The following is an 8,520-nucleotide window of genomic DNA, read 5'->3' on the forward strand; positions in this document are numbered from 1 at the left end:
CCTGCTTCTCCCTCTGTCTGTGTCTCTGCCTTTCTCTCTCTCTCTCTCTCTCTCTTTCTCTATGTCTATCATAAATAAATAAATAAATCTTTTAAAAAAAGTTTAGAAAGAGAGAAGAGTGAGTCCTCCAACGTTATTTTTTTTTCTTTCTTTTTTTTTTTTTGGTTATTTTTTTTTCAAGATTGTTTTGAATATTTTGGTTTTCATGTTATGTTTCCAAATAAATTTTAGGGTCACTTCAGTTTCTACAAAAATACTACCTGTGATTCTGATAGATATTAATTGACTCTGTAGATCACATTAGGTAGTATTGCCATCTTAACAAATATCAAGACTTCAAATTCACAAGGATCTACAAAATTTATTTAGATTTTCTTTAATGTCTTTCAACAATATTTTCTGATTTTCAAGATTTTGTGCATCTTGTAAAACTTATTATACTTTGTTCTTTTTGATGGTATTATAATTATTTTCTTATTCTGCCTTCATGAATGGAAGAGTTGGTTGTTATAGCAAACTATTGTCTCATTTTAAGAAATTGCCACATCCAGCCATCCCAACCTTCAGCAAGTACCACCCTGATTAGTTAGTTAGCAGTTGTCAGCATTGAGGCAAGACCATACACCAGCAAAAAGATCATGATTCACTACAAAGGTAAGAAAATTAGCATTTTTTAGCAATAAAGTATTTTTTTAAAGATTTATTTATTTATGATAGACACAGAGTGAGAGAGAGGCAGAGACACAGGCAGAGGAAGAAGCAGGCTCCATGCAGGGAGCCTGATGCGGGACTCGATCCTGGGACTCCAGGATCGCACCCTGGGCTAAAGGAAGGCGCCAGACCGCTGAACCACCCAGGGATCCCCAGCAATAAAGTATTTTTAAATTAATATATGTACATTGTTTTTTAGACATAATGCTATTACACACCTAACAGAGTATAGTGTAAAGAAAGCTTTTATATGCACTGGGAAATCAAAACCTTATTTGCCTTACTTTATTGTGATATTAGTTTTATTGTAGTGTTCTAGAGCGGAACCTGTAATATCTCCAAGATATGCCTATACAGATTATCCTTTCACCACTGAGTATTAATGGCTCCCTTATCAAAAATTAGTTCATCTTATCTGGATTTACTTCTGGGTTCTCAGTTATGTTCCATTTGTTTATGTGTCTGTTTTTATGGCATCACCATGCTGTTTTTTTGAGGTACAGTTCACAAAAATGTAAGATATTTAAGGTATACAATGTGAGGATTTGATATATGTATACATTGTGAAAAGATTCCTTCCTTTCAATTAGTTAATACACTTGTCACCTGTATATTTACTTGCTTTTTCAATGAGAACATTTAAGTTCTATTCTCTTATCAAATTTAAATTATATAATACAATGTTATCAACTATAGTTACACATTATACATTAGAGTCTCAGAAATTGTTCCTCTCATAACAGGAAGTTGATACCCTTTTACCAAACTATCTTTTTTTTTTTAAGATTTATTTATTTGAGAGAGAGAGAGAGAGAGAGAGAGAGAGAGGCAGAGACACAGGAGGAGGGAGAAACAGGCTCCATGCACCGGGAGCCCGATGTGGGACTCGATCTCGGGACTCCAGGATCGCTCCCTGGGCCAAAGGCCGGCGCTAAACCGCTGAGCCACCCAGGGATCCCCTATCTTTATTTTCCCTACTCCCCAGGCCCTGGCAACCACCATTTTGCTACCCTATGTCTTATGAATGTAACTTTTTTTTTTTTTTTTTTAAGATCCTGCACACAGGTATACCATACAATATTTGCCTGTCTATGACTGGCTTATTTCACGTAGTATAACTAACCTCTAGGTTTATGCATGTTGTTAAAAATGGCAGGATTTTCTTCATTTTTAAGACTGAATAGAATTCTTTTGTGTATACCATATTTTCTTGGCCCAATCATTCATTGACAGAGAGGTTGCTTCTATACCTTGGCTGCTGTGAATAATGCTGGAATTAATGTGGGAGTCTTCAAGGTCATGGTTTCATTTCCTTTGGATATATACCGAAAAGGAAGATTGGTGGACCATATGGTAGTCCTATTTTTAATTTCTTGAGAAACTACTATACTGTTTTTCATACTATTTGCATACATTTACCTTCCCACAAAGAGTACAGAAATGTTCTTTCCTCCACATCCTCTCCAGCACTTATCTTTTGTTTATTTTAGAATAGCTGTTCTAACAGGTGTGAGATGGTATCTCATTTTGGTTTTGATTTGCATTTCCCTGATGATTAGTCATGTTGAGCACCTTTTCATGTACTTGCTGGCCATTTGTATTTCTTCTTTGGAAAAAAAAATATCTATTCAATTCCTCTGTTCTTTTTAAAATGGGATTTTCTTTCTTGTTATAGAGTTGTATGAGTTTGTTATATATTTTGGTTGTTAACTTTTATCAGATGTGTGGTTTCCAAATATTTTCTATTTTCTACCATTCAGTAGGTTGCCTTTTCATTTTACTGATGGTTTCCTATGCCGGGCAGAAGCTTTTTAGTTCCATGTAATCCCACTTGTTGATTTTTTCTTTGATTGCCTTTGCTTTTGGTGTCAAATAAAAAAAATCATTTCCAAGACCAATGCTAAGAAGCTTAACCCTTTGTTTTCTTTTAGGATTTTAAGGCTTTAGGTTTTACATTCAAGTCTTTCATTCATTTTGAATTGCTTTTACGTATGATGTTAGATAATGGTCCAGTTTCATTCCTTTGCATGTGATTACCAGTTTTTCCTGGCACCATTTATTGAAAAGATTATCATGTCCCATTATACATTCTTCTTTCTTGAAAATTAATTGACCAAATATGCATATATGGTTTTTTTTCTGGGCTCTTTATACTTTTCCATCTATGTGCCTGCCTTTATTCCAATATCATATTGTTTTGATTAGTGTAGTTTCGTGTATAGTTTAAAACCAGTATGCCTCTCTTTTTTGTTTTTCTCTCTTAGGATTGCTTTGGCTATCAGGGGTATTTTTGTGGTTCAGTTTGAATTTTAGGATTTTGAAAACTTTGTGGAAAGTTGTTTTTGATGTTTTATAGGCGTTGCATTGCATCTATGATGGCCTTTGGTATTCTGGACATTTAACAGTATTAATTCATCTGACCCAAGAATATGGGATATATTTCCATTTATTTTGTCTTCTTCAATCTCTTTCATCAATCTCTTATAGTGTTCAGTGTAAAGGTTTTTCACCTCCTCAGTTAAATTTATTCTTGAGTATTTTATTTTTCTTGATGCCATTGTAAATGAAATTGCACTCTTAATTTCTCTTTCAGATAGTTCCTTGTTAGTGTATAGAAACAGAACTAATTTTGTTTATTTATGTATAAAGATTTTATTTATTTATTCATGAGAGACATGGAGAAAGGGAGACATAGGTAGAGGGAGAAGCAAGCTCCCATGGGAAGCCTGATGAGGAACTTGATCCCAGGACCCTGGGATCGTGATCTGAGTGAAAGCCAGAGCTCAACCGCTGAGCCACCCAGGTGCCCCCAGAACTAGTTTTTATATGTTGATTTTATATTCTGCAGCTTTACTGAATTTGTTGATTAGTTCTAACAGTTTTTTATAGGAGTCATTAAAATCTTTTATATATAAGATTATATCATTTACAGAGATAATTTTACTTGTTGTTGCTGTTTCCAGTATGAATGCCCTTTACTTATTTTTCCTGCCTAACTACTGTAGTTACTAGTTCAAATACTATGTTGAATAGGACTGGTGAAACTGGGCTCTCTTGTCTTATTCCTGATCTTAGAGGAAAAGCTTTCAACTGTTCATTGTTGAGTATGATGTCTTAGCTGTGGTTTCGTCATAAATGGCTTTGAAAACATCCAGATACATTCCTTCTATACCCAATTACTTGAGAGTTTTTATCATGAAAGTATATCAGATTTTGTCAAATACTTTTTCTACATCTATTGACATGATCATATGATTTTTCATTTTTATTTTACTAAAGGGTCATATCACATTGATTGATTTGCTCATGTTGAAACACCCTTGCATCTCTGGGATGAATTTCATTTGATCGTGGTGTATGATTATTTTAATATGTTGTTTAATTTGGTTTGCTAATATCTTGTTAAGGATTTTTGCATCTGTATTCATCTCAGATATTGACCTATAATTTTCTTTGTAGTGTCCTTGGCCTGGTTTTGGTATCAAGATAATGCTGGCCTTATCAAATGAGTTTAGGAGTGTTCCCTGCTCTTCAAATTTTTAGAAGTTTGGGAAGGATTTTCATTAAGTTTTTAAATGTTTGGCAGAATTTACCAGTGAAACCATCTGATTCTGAGCTTTTCTTTTTTGAAATTTGTTTGATTACTGACTCAATCTCCTTACAAGGAATTGGCTAATTCAAATTTTCTATTTCATCATTATTCAGTCTTGGTAGGTTGCATGTTTCTAGGAATTTATCCATTTTAAGTTATCTAACTGATGGCATATCATCATTCATGGTAGTCTCATAATTCTCTGGTATCAATTATAATGTCTCCTTCATTTCTAATTTGATGTATTTATCTTCACTTTTTTTCTTAGTCTAGCTAAAGGTTTGTTGATTTTGTTTATCCTTTCAAAATATCAGCCCAGTTTTGTTGATATTTCTTTTTTCTGGTCTCTATTTTACTTATTTCTCATTGATCTTTTTTTTTTCTCATTGATCTTTGTTATTTCTTTCCTTCTTCTAACTTTGGGTTTAGTTTCTTTTTTTTATTAATTTATGTGTATAGTGAGAATGTTTGAGATTTTCCTTTTTTTTAATGTAACTACTTATTGCTATAACCTCCCTCTTAGAACTGCTTTGGTGCATCTCATAAATTTTAGTATGTTGTATTTACAATTTCATTTCATTTATTTTTTATTTTTTAAAAAAGATTTTATTTATTTATTCATGAGAGACACAGAGAGGCAGAGACACAGGCAGGGGGAGAGGCAGCCTCCATGCAGGGAGCCCGATGTGGGACTAGATCTGGGACTCCAGGATCACGCCCTGGTCTGAAGGCAGGCGTTAAATGGCTGAGCCACCCAGGCATCCCCAATTTCATTTATTTTAAAATATTATTGAACTCTCTTAGTTTTTTGACCCTTTGATTATAATGGAATGTTTTGCTTAATTTTCATATATTTGTAAAATTTCTAGTTTTCCTCCTGTTATTGATTTCTATTTTCATACTATTGTCATCAGAAGAGATATTTGGCATAGGTTCCGTCTTCCTAAATTTGCTAAGAATTTGATCCATCTTGGAGAATGTTCCATATGTACTTGCAAAGAATGCGTATTCTGCTGCTGTTAGATGGAATGTTCTCTATATGTTCGTTAGAGTCGTTTGATTATAGTTCAAGTTCAGTGTTTCCTTTTTGATTTTATATCTGGATGACCTATTCAATGGTAAAAATGGAGTATTGAAGTCTCCTGTTAGTATTGTATTTCTCCCCTCAGAGTTGTTTGTATTTGTTTGATGTATATATAGCTGCTCTGATGTTGGATTCATATATATATATTTATGATTGTTTTTACCTTCTTCATTAATAGAACCTTTTGTCATATAATTACTGTCTCTTGTTTATCATTTTTGACTTAAAATCTATTTTGTTAATATGAGTATTGCTATCTCTGCTTTCCATTTTCATGGAATATCTTTTTCTAGTCCTTCACTTTGAGTCCAGGCTTGTCCTTAAAGTTGAAGTGAACTATTTTTAGGCAGCATATAGTTGAGTTTTATTTTTGTCCATTTAGCCACTGGATGCTTTTTGATTGGACACCCTAATCATTTACATTTATACTAATTATTGATGGGCAAGGAATTTCTAATGCCATCTTATTGTTTTCTAGCTATTTTATATTTCTCTTGCTATCTTCCTTTGTAATTGATGATTTTCCATAGTGTTATGCTTTCATTCCCTTTTCTTTATCTTTTCTCTATCTACTATAGGTTTTTGCTTTGTTGTTACCAAGAGGCTTACATAAAACATCTTATAGCTACACCAGTCCATTTAGAACTGATAACTACTTAACTTAAATTGCATACAAAAACTCCAAACTTTTCTCTCCCTCACATTTTATGTTTTTGAAATCACAATTTACCTCCGTTTATATTGTGTATTCATTAGCAAATTATAGTAATTCTTAATCTTTTTGTCTTTATTTTTATACTAAAGTGATTAGCACACTATCATATTACAGTATGAGAATATTGTGAATTTGATTATATACTTACCTTTACCAATGTGTTTTATATTTTCATAAGTTTTCATGTTACTAATTAGTGTTCTTTCATTTCAGTTTGAAGAACTTCTTTCAGCATTTCTTGAAAGACAGGCCTACTGGTGATGAACTCCCTTAGCTTTTATTTATTTGAGAAGGTCTTTATTTCTCCTTCATTTTTGAAGGACAACTTTTCCAGGTAAAGTATTTTAGGTTGGCAGTTTTTTCTTTCTGCATTTTGAATATATCATCCACTCTCTCCTGGCTTGCAAAGTTTCTTCAGAAAAAGCTGCTGATAGCTTTATATGGGGGTTCCCGTGTATATGAAGGGTTTTTTTGTGTGTGATTTTTATTATTATCTTAATTTTTTTGACAGTTTATTGTAATGTGTCTTGCAGAAAATATTTGGAATTAAAATTTTAGGGAAACCGATGAGCTTTACGAACCTGATGTCCAAATCTATCCTCGGATTTGGGAAGTTCTTGGCCATTATTACTTTAAATAACTATTATGCCCTCTTCTTCCTTTCTTATACTTCTGTCAGCACTGTTGGAGATTCTGAGGTTTTCTCAGAACTTTTCTATGGTTGTACCCACTCCACATTTCTTTTTCCTTCTTGGTAGTAATCCTTAAGGTTGTATGCCTTCTCTTGGTGCTGCAAAGCTAGACCACATGCTCTTGTTTGCTTTCCCTCGGTCAGTGCTGATTGCACAAGTTTGCTTGATTTTTTTCAAGTTCCATATAATTGGGCCGGCTTTCTTTGTGCTCACTAGCTATCTGAAAAAGCTTTTGCCACTTTGGGGAGTATGAACAGGGAGATGGTGATGAGGAAGGAATGTGTGTTGTGTGAGGCACACGGAGTGTTGTGGGTGCCTGTGGGCCGGTTGGGAGGATCTGCAGGAGAGATAGGCTGGGCTATAGATGGAGTTTGTGACGGAGCTGGTGGGATCCACGTCCTTTGATGCCCTCCCAGAGCCCTTCATCCGTTCTCCAAGATACTCCTTGTTCTACTCAGTATTCAGGATAGAGTGAGAAAAAAGTGGGTCTCTTTTGCATATCTGGGGAAGCTGGCCTCTCACCTACATGCTCAACGTTCTCCTGTGCAGAAATCATGAACCAAAAAAGGTGTCTCTTGGTAATGAGCTCTGCTGCCCTGGGGGAGGGTGATGCGGGTAAAGTGAAGCTGTTTCTCTTACCCTCTTCAATGTGTTTACTCTCTGATAATGTTTTGCTCCAGAGGTGTGCCAGACTATCTCTGCTGCACTGCTGAACTTCACAAAGGCACTCTCATGTAGAGATGACTGTCAAAATCAGTCATCTTTGGGGAAGAATTTAGTAGAATACTCCAGTTTTGTCACTTAATGGTGTTACTCTGCAGTTTTACAGAAAAAAAAATGAGCCTCGAAGTGTTTTGTTGTCATTTAGATTTATAAATAGAGGAGCTAGAAAGAGAACCCAGGTATGCTGAAAAGAGGGATTGGATCAAGGCATGGAATAGGTAGTCTCCAGCTGGAGACAATGACTGCTTCCTCCTTTGGCTACTGAAAGCTCAGTGGGATCCCAGAGATTTGTCCTAAATCCAGGAACCCAGGCATCCTCTCCAAAAAGGCAGCCAGCTTATCACTTATATCAGAATAGAAGTAATAAAGCCTCTGCAAATTTATAGATCTTTTGGCCTAAACACTATCGTTTCCTAATAAAAGTTATAAAATCTCCATCAGAAAGGCCACAAAGAGGACCATAGACATAAAAAAGGGCAGAAGTCATTTATGGTGACTCAGAGTTGGAACACATCAGTCTCTGGAAGCTCCATGTGAAATGGTTACCTGGGAGGTGAATTAGGAGAGGCTTGATCCTCTATCTGGCCCACATCCACAGCCTCTCAAAGTTGTTGTGACGAAGAGTTAGGATACCCAAGCAGCCACGACAAAGAAACATTCCATTCAGAACTTTGAAGTTAAATTAGTTCTATGAATACTTCCATGTGTACTAGGATATAAAACTGATGATTCTCTTGCAGTATGGCTCCTACACTCCCAATATTAGTTTACTTTTTTGCACCTTGTGCAAAGGGGTGTTCTTGAGAAGCCCCCCTTCATAAGCCTTCATCCAGATTAGCACATTGAAAACCTCTTCATTTTCTGGATCAGGAAGGTTCAAATGAGTCATCCCAGAACTCTACCCTGTTGGCTCTAGTAACCTTGTGTCATGAGTTGCAAAAAATAGAAATAAATAAACTATTAAAAGAAATATAGAGACAGCATGTCTCACTTAAATTCTAGT

The 8,520-nt window shown here is 35.1% G+C and overlaps 1 protein-coding gene across 6 annotated transcripts in view; it reads right to left on the reverse strand.

Annotated features, from left to right (window-relative positions):
- LOC112661143 (phospholipid scramblase 1-like) overlaps nt 1-8,174 on the reverse strand; it is a 34,147-nt gene extending 25,973 nt beyond the window's left edge. For 4 of the 6 annotated variants that reach the window (XM_049100118.1, XM_049100116.1, XM_049100117.1 and 1 more), the window contains exon 1: nt 6,251-7,427. The gene's annotated coding sequence lies outside the window, so the exon portion shown is untranslated. The other 2 variants (XM_049100115.1, XM_049100114.1) reach the window with 2 other exon arrangements.
- Nucleotides 8,175-8,520: the final 346 nt, after the last annotated feature.

This window comes from Canis lupus, chromosome 23 (genome assembly GCF_003254725.2).
Source record: "Canis lupus dingo isolate Sandy chromosome 23, ASM325472v2, whole genome shotgun sequence".
Lineage (NCBI taxonomy): Eukaryota > Metazoa > Chordata > Mammalia > Carnivora > Canidae > Canis > Canis lupus.